The sequence below is a fragment of the Ceratotherium simum genome, chromosome 19 (assembly GCF_057802395.1).
Source record: "Ceratotherium simum simum isolate JZ-2026a chromosome 19, ASM5780239v1, whole genome shotgun sequence".
Classification (NCBI taxonomy): Eukaryota; Metazoa; Chordata; class Mammalia; order Perissodactyla; family Rhinocerotidae; genus Ceratotherium; species Ceratotherium simum.
In genome coordinates this window covers 21,457,986-21,473,383 of record NC_141918.1, presented here as the reverse complement: position 1 = coordinate 21,473,383, position 15,398 = coordinate 21,457,986, and positions in this window count along the sequence as shown.

The window sequence follows — 15,398 nt, the reverse complement described above, 5'->3', positions numbered from 1 at the left end:
ACAAATACACAAAGAAAGTAAAATCTCTGCTAATGGATCTTTGAATTCATCTCCCCTGTCTCCCCCTTATCCAGTCCACCCACCCCTCTCCTTGCTCTTTCTCACACATGCCAGGCACACACTTGCATTCACACTTGACGTTCCCCCTACCTAAAATTCTTTCCCCAGACATCAACATAATTCACTCCCTCAAGAACTTTACATCTTTTTTCAATGTCACCTTTCAGTGAGGCCTTCCCTGACCACTCTATTTAAAAATATATATATATGTATATGTGTGTATACACACACACACATGCACATTTTCATACAAATAATAGAAAAGATAATATATTTGATATGTAGATTTTCTTTTAATCTGTGAGATTTTTTAAAGGTGAGTTTATCATGTAAATACACTTTCATACATGCTCTTTTCCTTAACACTGTATAATAAAAACCTTTAGAAGTCACTAAAAATTTTTGAAAAATACTAATTTTTAACTACTGTGGTATCCAGTAGACAGATATAACATATTACATTTAAAATTAACAAGTTTTGAACTTTTATTAGCTTTCTATTTTTCTATTGAAATGAAATATGAAAGAAACATTTTTTATTAATTTATTAAAAATTTAGTGATTACCTATAATGAGCTAGAAACAGTGCTTCAGGAGAGGGGGCAGAGGCAAGAAAAAAGACGTAGTCCCTGTCACCAAAAGCTTACAATATACATAGAGAAGATAGCAATTAAGCAGATAATGATGAAAAAACCCACGTAATTATAACTGCAATAGAGTGTATCATGGGAGGGACTGGGCAGAAGTAGAAACCACTACTGGATATTGGAGGAAAATTGTGCTGAGGAGGAGACATTTCAAATAATACCTGATGAGGGCCCCACTAAGGAGAGTGTTATAGGCAAAGGATTTGTATACCGAGCATCTATGTGCATTACATGAAATCTTCCTGCAAACCTCTATTTCCTTAGGATAAATAACCAGACGTTAAATCATCAGATCAATGGGCATGACCAGTTTTACAGTTTTTGATGTATACAATCTATTTCCCAACACTGACTTTGTTTCAAGATATAATTCCACAAGCAAAGTACAAAAGTATCTATCTTACTGTTCTCTCATCAACACTGGGGACTGTGTTTTGACCTTGATTTTTAAATTACACTACAAGAATATAACTATTGCTGAAAAATCATAAAATATGTATGTGTACAAAATTATTAATGAGCTTACAGACCCCAAATTTCCACCATCTAGAAATTACTACTTTGAACATTTTATTGTATATTCAAGACATTCTTCTATGTACATATACACAGGAAAAAGTATCACTGAGGGGCCAGCTGGGTGGCGTAGTGGTTAAGTTTGCCTGCTCCACTTCGGTGACCTGGGATTTGCAGGTTTGGATCCTGGGTGTGGACCAATGCACTGCTCATCAAGCCATGCTGCGGCAGCGTCCCATATAAAGTAGAGGAAGATGGGCATGGATGTTAGCCCAGGGCCAATCTTCCTCAGCAAAAAGAGGAGGATTGGCAATAGATGTTAGCTCAGGGCTAATCTTCTTCACCAAAAAAAAAAAAAAGAAAAGGAAGTATCACTGTATGATGGTTGTTTTCCACTTAATATAGTACAAACATTTTCTAGAATAATAACTGTGCATCTACATTATCAACTTCATATGCTGAACAGAATCTCATTGTTAGACTACAGTAAGTTTAACCAATTTCATATTGTTAATTTTTCTGCAGTTTCACTATTCTGAGACTAAGTGTAGATTTTTTTAACTTATTTATCTTGCTTTTGTCTTCTTGAGTTTCTTAAATTAGTGGACCAGTGTGTTTCAGTGGTTCTTAGAAATTTTCAACCATTGTTGCTTCAAAATTTTCTCTGCATAATTTCTTTCTCTTCTTATTCTGGGACTCCAATTAACATGCTAAATCTTTTCATCAGGTCCTCTAGGTCTCTTATTATTTTTGTCTCTCTCTATTTTGTTTCTTTTGGAGGGGGGAGGGAGACCAGCCGTGAGCTAACATCCGATGCCAATCCTCCCCTTTTTGCCAAGGAAGACTGGCCCTGGGCTAACATCTGTGTCCAGCTTCCTCTACTTTATATGGGATGCCGCCACAGCATGGCTCAACAAGATGTGCGTCGGTGCACACCCGGGATCTGAACTTGCAAAACCCTCGGGCCCTTGAAGCAGAGCGCGCACTCTTAACCGCTACACCACCAGGCCAGCCTCTGTCTCTCTATATTTCATTCTTGATAGTTACTAATGACCTACCCTGCAGTTCAGAATATATCAAACTTATATAATTTGTTTGTAAATCCATCCTTTGAGTTCTTAATGTAGACTCAGATTTTAGTTATAATTTCAGATTGGCTCTTTTGCATAATTAACATATCACTTTTTATAGTTTTCAGATTTCCTCCACTACATGGAAAACACAATTGTTTTATATTTCTAACATCCGGAGTGTCAAGGCCTGTTTCTACTGTATGCTGTTTCTGCTGATTGGGGCTGATATTGTCTAGACTCATTGTATGCCTTGTTATCTTTCGTTGTTTGTTGAATGTTTATTTGAAACATTACCTTCAGAGGTAACTTGAGACCCAGGAAATGATATATTCCTTCAGAGAGAAACTTCATTTCCTTCTGCCAGCCACATAAGGGTGCTGGCCATCTGAGACCAAGACTTGAGGTTTTGGGGACCATGTAGATGACCCCTCAGAGTACATTTCATGTTCTGTATTCCAGAGAGCAGGCTTTCAGGGATCCAGGCCAGAGTAGTGGTATTTCCCTTTGATAGGGACTGAACTTTAATTTCTGCTTCTTTCTACCAAAATTCTATCTTTACAACTTAGCTGCTTACCATAGCCAAAGATTGACTGGGACATACCTCTTTCAACTCTAATGCTCTCTCTGCTCTTGGTCTGGTATTTCCTTAACTATTTTATTAACTACATGATCTATTTAAGAAGATGTTTTGCATTTCTTCCGCTTCTTTTTTTTTGTTTTTTACATTGTGTGTAAAAATGGGTGATTGGTCTGCATTACCCATCCATCATTATAAGAAACAGAAGTCCCCCCACACTTAATTCCAATTTGTTCAAAATTAGTTTTATTCCCAGTTGTGGTTGTTGTTGTTTTACTGTTACAAATGATGCCATCATAAACATTGTTTTAAATATACTTTTGTGTTCTTCCAGTTGTTTCCTTATACTCCTACAAATAAATTGTTGTGTTCAAATGGTATGCATTTTAAGGCTTTGACATGTTTCACCAATTTACCCTCCAGAAAGAATCTATGTTTATTCTCTGTTTAGTTTATCATCAGAAAGTCAATTCCCCCCAGCTCCCTTCCCAATCCCACATACACAGACATTCACACATATAACTGGGTAATGATTTTTCATTTTTGGCAGCTTGATAGGCATATAAATATAAAGTTAAATATAAATATAAATATATATCTTCTTTTCAAGTGTTTATTTATTTCACTTCTAGTGAGACTAAGCATATGTTCATGTTTATTGAACATTTGTAGTTCTTGATTTGTGAATTATTTAGTCAAATTTTCTTAATCATACAGTGGGTAGTCAATCGACAATTTTATTCCTACTTGTACTACTAAAGATTAGTAGATACAAATGTAATTATATAAAAAGGTAAAATTAAACTAAATGTAGTCAATAAAGGAAAAATAGCATGAAAATATGAGGCTTTAAATAAAGTAGAAGTAAGACCAGAATAAACTATTTACAGCAAGAATCAGCAAAATATTTCCTGGGGCCAAATCTGACTCGCAGCCTGATTTTGTAAATAAAGCTTTACTGGAACACAGCCATGCACATTCATTTATGCACTGTCGATGGCTACTTTCACACTACAACACCAGAACTGAGGAGTCACCACAGATACTGTGTCGCCAGCAACGCCTAAAATATACGGAGCGAGAGTGATTTGTCTTAATCCCTCCTAAGTGTGAAACACTAGTAAGATTTGTACTAAACTCCATCACTACCCTCACCATTATTATTAACATTTATCTGGATCTTATTTAACACTGCTTTACAACTATCTATGAAAGACAAAAAAGCAGTATAACCGTTGAAGAGAAGGAGAATTAAACTATTGTTTGCATCAAATATGAAAACACAAAGAAAATAAGAAAAATGCAGAATTAGTAAGATAATTCAGTTATTGAGCAGAATATTAATATAAACAAAAACCCATAGCTTTTCTCTTAACCAGTTAGAAAATGAAAATGGAGAAAATCTCTTTTCAATAGCCATAAACACATAGGCTGTCCAGGAAAAATACTGAGGAAATCTGCAATTTCTTTACAAATAAAACTTCAAAAGGTTTTTGAAGAGACACATCAAGTTTTGGATTGTGGAAGACAGTATCACCAATACAGCAATTCTTTCTAAGAACACTTAGAGGTTTAAAATGGGTTCATTTTTTTTTAATTAATTTTAAACAAACAATTATTTTATTACCTGACAAATGAATTTAAATTGTATCTGTACAAATGTACAGGTTTGAAAGCTAAGAAAATTGGGGGGAAAAAATGAGTGACGGAGAGAAGTTGCCCTATCATATATTAAAATATAATAAAACTACAATGATTAACACTGGTGATAGGATTAACAAACTAATCAATGGACAAATAAACAATCCTAGAAAAAGGCCCAGGATATATAAGAGCCTCGTAAATGGTAAATGATGCAGTAGAAACTGGGGGTTAATCAATGACCTTATGAGACAGACAAAAACTAGATTTAGAGCATCATCTTCTCACAACATAAATCGAAACAAAGTCTAGGTGGACTGAAGAATTAAAAGTAGAAATGAAACAGTGGTTGCTAAAGATCTGGTCTCTTATCAAAGGCTGAGCATGTGACAGTTTAGAGAAACTGATTCTCTCGATACTGAGCCTGGCATATAACATGGGCTCAACAAATGTGTGCAGTGAACTAATAAACATACTCACTCATTTATAACTAACTAACCAATAGATTAATTACAATAAAGTATAACCTGCATCTCCAAAATCTTCATTAATCAAACCTTGTTGGGTTCTGAAGCCAAACTGGAATTCTAAAATTACGGAATAGATTTCTGATCAAAATCTAGCTTGTAATAAATGCTCTAAAGAAATTTTTAAGATAAGGTATTTTATCTCATCTTCTATAGGAATTGGTAATATACCATATTCGAAATTGCTAACTATGACTTTGAAATTCCCAATTTTGACGATGGAATACTGAATTCAATGGCACATTATTCTAATATCAATAGAGATATCATTAGAATCAGATAGCTTTCTATTTCCTTTAATAATTCCTCCATTAATATTTCCATTAAAGGAGCAATGGCTGTTGCTCCCAATTCCTTTGGAGCTCTGCTTCCATACTCTGAGTCCTCCATGAAACGGGTGAATGTTGAAAACCGTAAATTTTTAGCTTTCATATTGCTGTTACTTCCTTCAGATTACAGACATACAGTATTTTTTGCCAATGTGTTTTTTTGCTATTTATTTGTTTAAAAAAACATTAATAAGAGCCTAATATGTGCTGGACATTGCATAAAGTAATTTCACAAGCACTGTGTAAATTTGGCTATTTTTCATTAACTGCTGAGCTCGGTTAATCAATATCAAATATAAACATTTATTCATTAAAAATAAAACAATAAGCTGGATCACAGTTAACATCTAGAAAATATACTAGTGCTATAAAGTTACTAGGAATTTTAAATAATGACTATTATTTATCATCAGTTATTAATGGTGATCAACAATCACCATTAATTCCTAATTTCTAATCAACAATCAAATTTTAAATAAGTTAAATGTATTCTCAGCTGGAATCCATATAAAGATTTTATTGAAATTACTAAATTTTTTATTTAACATATTCCTATTACAGAATTTTGTATTATACTTGTCTAGGATGACACAGAGTATATATTTATTTTATTATCTCCTCATAAATCACCCCCCTCCCCCAGTTCCTTTTCAGTTGTTACTCTTTTCTGAACTGACTCCAATTTTCTGACTTCTTTCCAATATTGAACTACCCAGAAATTTATGTGATGTTCATGCTAGCACAGTTGCTCAGTGGCAGAGTTTATACTAAGGCAGTCAGATCCACAAAACGTCAGGTGGGCAAGATGGTTTGGACAAAAAAGTTCTGCAGTAAACCATTTTGGTCTATTCTGGCAGGTCTAACTTCCTCTGTAGAGGCTAACTACACTAAGGGGATTGATGAGAAGGAGAAGTGGAGAAAAAAAGCAGTTAGAGTGGCTAGGACATGAAAATAGAGAATAAAGAGAGCAAAAATCCCTAATGACTGATGCTTTAGCTATTTAAAGAATATTTTAATAATAAATGTTCTCTAGATTTTTTTCTTTCTAATCACTATGACTGCATACAAAATTACTTACATAGGATTTTTATAACTTTCAAATGTTATTATGTGGCCCTTTGCCCACAGCTATTAAAATTTGTTTTCCTTTTTGCTGTTTACCTCCCTGTATTTTGGACCACCAATCATCTCCTTCCCAAATGTCAGCCTCTCCCTTTTTCATCTTTACCACACTGGTATTTTCGTAACAAGCAATTGAATTTCCCTTTCTACCCTGTTAGTCCCTGTACTAACACCATACAAGCACACACATGCAGGTGCACACACATACACTCATGCACTTCCCATGTTTGTCCAATTGCCTACATTTACTCTCCTAGCGCCTGCATCTCGGTTGCTTGTGCTCATATTTGCAAAGAAAACGCACATCCAAAACTATGCAACCTCTTTTTTTAATAAAAAAGAAACTCTGTATGAGTTTGCCTGTTACACTACAACAGTTTTCAAAACCCACTTTTTCTTTGTGTTATAGTTGGACCTCCATTAGACATTCAATTGCGGAAGAGAAAATATCTACATTCCACAAAATATTCAATATCAGTAGAAATAAGCTAATAAAATTCCATAAGGGCAAGAACCACATCTGATTTTCCCTTCCAGTGCCTGACTGATGTTAGGTGTTTGATAAATGTTTGTTGAATAAATGAATTTAAGAGATCTAAGGAAATCAAGAGAAAACAGGTTGCCTTAGTAGTTAAAAGTAGACTCCGGGTCCTAATTAAGTCTACATTAGAATTCCATCTACAGACTTACCACTTACTCCCTCAAGCAAGTTTCTAAACCTTTCTGTGTCTCAGTTTCCTCATCTGTAAAATGGGGATAGCAATAGTAATTACTTTGAAAATTATATAAGCTAATATGTGTAGAGCATTTAGAACTTGATAAGCATCATATATATGTTGTCTTATTTTTTTAAAGGAGTTATCAGTCTTCCCTTAATTAAAAAAAAAAGAGTGACTCCTCTATATAACTCATTTGCCTATCATTTCTGGAGGAAGATGGTTAGGTCTTTAGAGGTCATTCTTCCCTCACTTTCCAAACATTTTATGGAAACCACGTTTTTTGACATGAATTGTTTGCTCTGGGCTAAAATGAAGATAAAAAGAAGGCAAAATGTAGTGGTAAGTGAACTAATGGAGGAGCACATTTACTGAAGCAAGTGAGCAAATGGACCAGAAAATTAAGTAAAGTGAGTTACAAGATACTCTAGTTAGCCTAGTGCATAAAACACGGAGTGAGGAGTTAGAAGATTTAGGTTTGAGGCCCAACCCTGACACTTAGTAAATCATTTATTTTGCACAGGTTAACCTTTCTAGGTATCATTTTTTACACATGTCAATATGTCACAAACCTCATGGGTTCCTATGGGAGTAGATAAGATAACTAAGTTAAAACATAAATTTTAGTTCTATATACTAAATTCTGATACTTTATAATGGTATATTGGCCTTTTTCTTTCAACTTTCCTATTTAATTGATTCCCCAACTAATCTTGAAACAATTCTAAACCTATTTAAATATTGTTCCTACTCTTTTTAGACATTATTTGCCACACTACATTACAAATACTCGAGTTAATAGACTATAGACTGCAGTTCTGTGAATCCAATTGTTATATTTCTTTACATAAGTCACTCATTTTTAATTAAACCTCTGGTCTGCAAACATATTACTGCACTTCAAAACAGAACGATTTTAGTGGTGTTTGATTTTCTTTGTCATGCATTAAATTGTTTCAACTCTTGATGAACAGCACAGCCCAATAGAAACAGGAAGGGCAGCCTATGACCATGCAATGGTAGCTCTGTTCAGACACCCAACAATTGCACAGTTGTGAAGCGCCAGGCATGGTACCAGGAGCTGGTAACCTAACCATAAACAAGATCATCCTGGCCCTGTCCTACACAGAGTGCAATCTAGTGAAGAAGAGTTATAATTAAACAAGATATTATGAAAATCTTAAAGAACAAATGCTACGATGAGGCAGCACAGAGCATTCTTGGAAGCCAAAGGAAAGATAACTTGTGCTAAAAAAGTTAAGGAAGGCCTCTGGAGGAAGTAACTTCAGGCCAAGATCTGAAGACAATTAGCCAGGGAGAAATAGAGGTTATGTGAAAGAGTATGGCACATCTAAAGAAGTAAAACATCTAGTGTATCGGTAGCATAAAAAGTGAGGGGGAAACATCATAAATAGGAAAGCAGGAAACAAATTATAGAGGCTCAGGAATAGTGGAAATCCATTGAAATATATTAAACAAGAGCACGGTCTGATCAGATTTGTGTTTTAGGAAGCTAGCTTTAGCTGCTTTATAAAACATGGATTTGTTTATGAAAGCTTTCAAAAAGCAAGATGGTTTTCAGAGAGATCAACTGGGATTTCACTGCTGTATTCCAGGTGGGAAATGATGGTGGCTTTGAGAAAGGTATGGAAAACTTTCCAGCTATGGAAAACTCATTTACAGTGGAGAAGTATCTGAGCTTGATGATTCCCTCATTGATTCATTCACTCATTCATTTAACCAGTACTGATTAGGAGCTTCTTTGATCATTAACAGGCTGTTGTTGTGGATGTCGCCTCAAACAAAACATGAGTCCCTTCGTTTGCTTATAGTCTAACAGAATAACTAGGTAGGAATGACTAGCTTTGCCATCTGAGGAACAACATAGTTCCTTCCCTCACACTTTTCACCAAAATATATTTTCATACAAGTGGAGATGTGCAACAGATCACGGGATAAGGAGGCCTGGAATTCAGGAGAGAGGTCTGGGACTGATACACAGAGTAGGGAGCCCTAAGCACATGGATGACAACTGAAGATGACTCTAGGAAGAGAGGGCACAGTGACATGAGGAGAGGAAACAGGACAAAGGAGAGAGGAATGCCAATATCTAAGGGAGAGGGGGAAAAGCAGCTTTTAAAGAAAGATGAGAAGTCATGGCCAGAAATAGAAAGTTAGGAGATTGTGGTGTCCTAGAAGCCTAGCAAAGAGAGTTTCAGAAAAAGGAGGGTGTGTTTAACAGTGTCAAATGCAACTGAGAAGGCAAAAGTGAGAATTTTCTGCAGTATTGGATGCATTGGAACATAAGCCACTATGACTACGTGGAAAACAGTTTCCATGAAATGGTAGAATGGACATGAGATTTCAGTGGACAAAGTTAAGATATTTTTCCCTACATTTTGCAAATTAATATCAAATATTATGAATTTATAATATCAGAGGAAGATATTTGGTACAAACGTCTTAACTATATGGTTGTTCCCACAACTGTCTTCCACTCCAGATGTGCTCTAGTTTGTCCATGTCCAATATGAAGAACAGCACCTAGAGCTGAACAGGATTCCAATTATGATCTGACCTGAATAGAATATGGGGGATCCATCAGGTCCTTAATTTGTAATTTGTACTTTATTAGACATTGACATGACCAGAATTCTGATTAGCTTCTGTGGTATGGACAGGCTGGTTCATGGGGAGTCGAATCTAACTGGTAACTCATAAGGAGCTTGTTACCTTGTTATTGAATAAATCTTTTGTACATTTATGCTCTTTTCTATGACCTTCACTTGTAAGTTGTCATTTTGTTCCTAATTAAATATTTTTAATACAGATTCAACTCATTGTTCAACCTAAGACCTCTTTAGAGAAATAATCCATTTATTTAACAAATGATAGTGCTTTTTACTCCGCTAAGAAATGATGAATTTTTTGTGGAGCTTACTTTCTATCCTACTTTCATATTACCTCTGAAAGTGATTAGCATGCCATTTATTGCCTTCATCCAGATAATTAATGAAGATATTGAACAACGGATGACCAAAGATGGAGCCCATAGCACATCATCAAGGATCATCCTTCTTATAGACATCAGTCCTTTAAGAAGCATATTTAGGATATAATCACTCAATCAATGAGGTACTAACTTGCCTGCCTATGCTATCACATAAGCTACATGTTTCCAGACTGTTCAACAGTTTAGCATCAGACACTCTCAAATGCCTTGTTGGACATTCATTTAGTTACCCCAGTTCTACCATGTTTCTTTGATCGATCTGTCTAGGGAACACAGCAAAAAAATAGTAACAACCATAATATTTTAGTAGAACTTGATCCAAACTAGTTCATAGTGGTTATCACTTTATTTTCGTCTCTATGAATTATTTTAGATAATATAATATAGAAAGTCTTAAGGTCAAAAATGTAGGTCAGTGAGACAATAGTTTGTAGAGTCACTTTCTTTCTCATTTTGAAAAAATGTAGAAAAAGAAATGGAACTCCAATCTTCCATTGCTTCTGTTTTCTACAATAATATTACCTGTAAATCCTATAAGCATTCTTGGATTTAACTCATCCAGATCAGGAAACATAATCATATTTAGATTATCTATTTGCTTGCAAAAATATGTTTAATTTTCCTAGGCTTAAATTTTTTCTAACTATACTATCTCCTGTTTATTTCCAAAAAAGAGGAATGAACTTGATGGCCTCTCCATCTTCTCTCTGCTATGGTACTTCATATTACAGTTCCCTGGAATCTATACCATCTTTATTGTGATGGTGAGGTCTTTTTTTCTCCAGTCCATTTAGAAAAACATCAAAATCATTTTACATTAATATGCACTTGAATTCAAGTTTCAGATATTTTCCTAAGTTACTTCTGTGTCAGAATAGTTTTTGTTACTGTCAGGAATAACTTGAATATCCCTGATGGACTTATTGGGAAGACTACATTATCTATTATGCAGTAGGCTTGCTTGAGCTTCTCAAAACCATTGCTCTGGATAATTAATAAATAAACCTGCCAATAAAATAATTCATGTGGAACTGACAACAAAGTAAATACATTTATTTGCCAAAATTTTCTAGCAGAAGCATTGTTAAAGGAGAGTCTATTATTTTCTTTTTTATTATATGATGCTTAGGCTTAGGATCCAAGTTATTTAGCCCATCAAATAAAATACTTCTTTTCTGTTAGTGTCATCATAAGAGGACAGAGTGTAGCATTATTAAAAAGTGGTTCATCGCTTGTTATGGCAATACACCTTTGAAGGGCACAGAAATTATTTTAATTGGATAAATTAGATGTTCTTTGTGTCCATATGTAGTGTTGAATTCAATGATTTGGTTGAATGAATGTCAGGGTTTCTGTTCAATCTTTCAATTAAACTAATATTAATCTTACATTTTCTAAAGAAAGCTTAAAAGCACAAGATAACTATGATATCTCTGGGACATACAGTAAGGTCACTGGATATAAATGAGCCCACATTGTTTTTCTGAATAATTCTACAGCAAAGAGAGAAGCTGGAGAAATTGTAGCTATACTAGCTCTTCTCCCTTTCAATCTCCTCGGACCAACACTAAAAGATGTATGTCTCTCTTTTGTCACATTGTTATGCCTGGCACTCAGTTATACTACTTCATAAGGATCATTTGTAAAATTGTCAATTTCTTATTTTGTCTTTTAAGGCACAAAAATCAAGATACCTTTTCAATCAATGCTTTTCTATTTCTCAAAGGTCTATTACAAATTAGAATGTCTTTACTTGTTTTTCAAAACTAATTTCATGTGATTTGCACAAAGTTTTAATCACATATCATCACACTAGGAAACAGTCTGGGCATGGGTTTTCTTTAAGAATTATATGAAAATATAAAGTTATAAAATACTGAATCATTTTACATTGCTCATAAAATTGCAAAATTTTGATGGTGCTTCAATTTAAAAATGATTGGGGTTCTAGGAACATGATTCAGAGAGGCTGTAAAATTACAAGGACACTTCAGCACTTCTGCGAGCACTTTCATTCAGAGGTGATTGACCAGCATGACTTGCTGAGCAATTTGCCTGGTATTTCTAGAAAAGACTTGTTCTTTCAAAACTGAAGAATTCTTAAAAATACGAAGAAACTCCAATAATTTTAAATTGCAGTACGTACCTTACGCATCCAGAAATCCAATTCATTCTCTAAATAAAAACATTACAACTTCCAAAATATAAAAAGCCTACCCATAACAAGACAACAATTTATCCCTTCCAATCTGAATGTCAAATCACTCCAGCTGTTATTTCTCCTAACCTGGGATTTTCTGACATGAGGAATTGTTCCAGTCATCAAAGAAGATTATTTATTTCTTTTAAATTTCTCTTTAGTTATTACTCTAAAATTATCTCTGAATTTCTTTCCAAGCATCCTGTGACCTTTGGAAACCATTCTGAATTTAGATGAATTATGTGTATTTGTGTATAAACATATGAAATATGTCTTCTCAAAAGTTACATTTGGAAATAAAGCTAAGCGTTCAAGAAATATATATATAATAAATATTATATATATATATATAATTCCTCTGAATCTACTTATACATCTATAAAATGAGGATAATAATGTCTACCTTAAAAGCCCATTGTGGAGTTTAGATGAGTAAACAGCCTACTTCACTGTCTGATATGTAGTATATGTAGTTGCTATTTTGATATCATCATCATTATAATAACCATTGTCAACCTGAAGTTTCATGTTATATAAGAATGATTTGATTCCAATAGTAGTTCTAATACAAATTTTATCATCTTGAGCAGATTACTCACATTTTGGGGCCTCATCATAAAATGTTAACGATGGTTATATCTGGATTGTGGATTTTTTTTCTATTTCATTTTTTTCCTTTTTGTCATCTATATTATCTGGTTTTTACATTGAATACACATTACTTATACAAAACAAGAACAAATACCACGTACTATATTGCCAAGCATACTTAGCAGTTGTGTATTTACAACTGCACTGATAGGCAATGGTGAGATAATTGTATGCTGTTTCTGGGGAACTGAAAATGGAAGTCAGCATCTAGAGAGATTCAGAAGTTACCTGAGATGCAGATGATAAATGCAGATTATTAAACATCTCATGAGTCACAAATCCCTTCTATACCCTCAGACCAACATGAGTTGGAAGGGAGGCCTCTTGTCTCTAAGTTCCCCACTGTTATGTCTCTAATGCCCACAACAGAAAATACTGAAGCATAGACAATGCTCAAACACTTTTGTTGAGTGAATGGCCTGGATGAGGCCTGGCATTTCAAGTTACCTAGTGAGGCTCAGGGATGGAGTAAAACTGGACTGGAGAACGAGACTTGGGTCAAGATGTCTAAGCCAGGTCTTTTGATCCTAATTCCCTTTTCTTTAAATCCTAGAGTTCAATTATCCCTAACAGGTCTATGAACAAGCTGGAACTGAAAGAGAAAAAGGTAGTCCTGCCTGGCTCACACATTCAACAGAAGTGAAAGATATTACACAAGGAGTTAGAATCAAGGAACATGGCTTAAGCCTCTTGACCTAAGTTATGTTCTCCAATCCAATTTCCCCTGTAGTGTGATTATCAGGCACATGTACAGTAATTAATAAATTGTTCTTTTGTTCCCCTTTAGACTATTGTTATTTAACAGATTAGCTTCTTTGAAAGGAAGCCCAGAGGAAAGATGGAGTTACTGGCAGGCCTTGAATTCCATCAGGTATTATAAAAGCACCAAGGACAGGCATCCAGGTTAGGGGTGGAATAATTATCTGTAAAGATCTCTGGAGTGGGTCAAGACCGAGTTTTAAAAGGTGAGTAGGAATAATCAAGTAAAGAGAAAGAAAAAGACCGTCCTGCTAAAAGGCACCTTGACAAAGTGACAGAGACAAAGCATCATGTGAATAGGGAAACAACAAGCAGGTCTAAAGTGCTAAGGAATAATTTACAAGACAGAGAGGAATAAGAAATAAGGCCAGTGAGGCTGGCACAGGTCACATAATGAAGAGCTTTGAATGCCAAGTAAATGAGCATAGTCTCTACTCTATGAACAATGAAAACCGTTAAAGAAATCCAAAAAGGGAGAGAATACCAGCAGTTACATGGGAGAGAGATAAAGCTGAAACAGGATATCAGTTTGGAGGCTGCAATAGTCAAATTACTGACTAAATTTGAGTATCCATATCTAAAAAAATTGATGATTGCATTAATACATATTTAATCACATTTTGACAATTTTGAAGTATCATTTCTTGAAACCTTTGAATTTAATCCAAAGGGGAACTGAAAAGATACGATTCTAAACATTTAGAATCACAGAAGAATGTGGCTTCTGTGAGTTTACTGGACTGCATTGTCATTGGCAGGTTGGAGGCTAAGAGTTGGAAAAACTCTGGACTTGGGACTTTCTGCTCTACCAGAAGCTAGGAATTCCACTGACATGGAGCAACATGACCACAATGTCAAGGCAAATCACTGAAAACAGAGATGTGGTATCCAATACAACCATGAAAGGATCTAATAGTTGCTGCTCCATACTTTCATCAAATGACAAAAGATGATGGACAGTCCAATAGGTGGCTTATGATGACATTGTCTGACTTTTCCATGCATTCTTTTATTCCTTTGTATGAAATTTGAAATGTCTGTGGACAAACACTGGCATGCTAGGAACCAATTTAAGAGCATGGATGTTCATATGAGGAATAGAAAACTGGAAAGAATCAGTAGAATTCTCTGAATTTGATTTGACAGATCTGAGTGCAAAAAAACCAGTTTAATTATTTATTTGGTCAGGGCCAAAATTATATAAAATTGCTGGTGTGCCTCTGCAGATCACAACCAATCTCCCATTTCTTCATTTCCCATGTATAGGTCTGGATGTATTTGTGAATTTGTTTTGTTTTGTTTTATCATGCTTGGTTCTAAAGAAGAGTTGAACTTATTATCCTAGGCACACACAGCCTACCTCACTTTTCTTAAGAATATTTTATGGTTTAAAAAAGTGGCTTAAAATTAAACATTCATAAATAATTTGACTAATGAAAGTAAATTTGAGGTTTGAAAATAAAACTATTAGAGTAAATTAACCGAATTTTTAAATTGAAATTTCATAACAATGTATATCATTTGAATTTCAGAATTTATCACAAGAAGGCAAAGACTTGAGAAAATA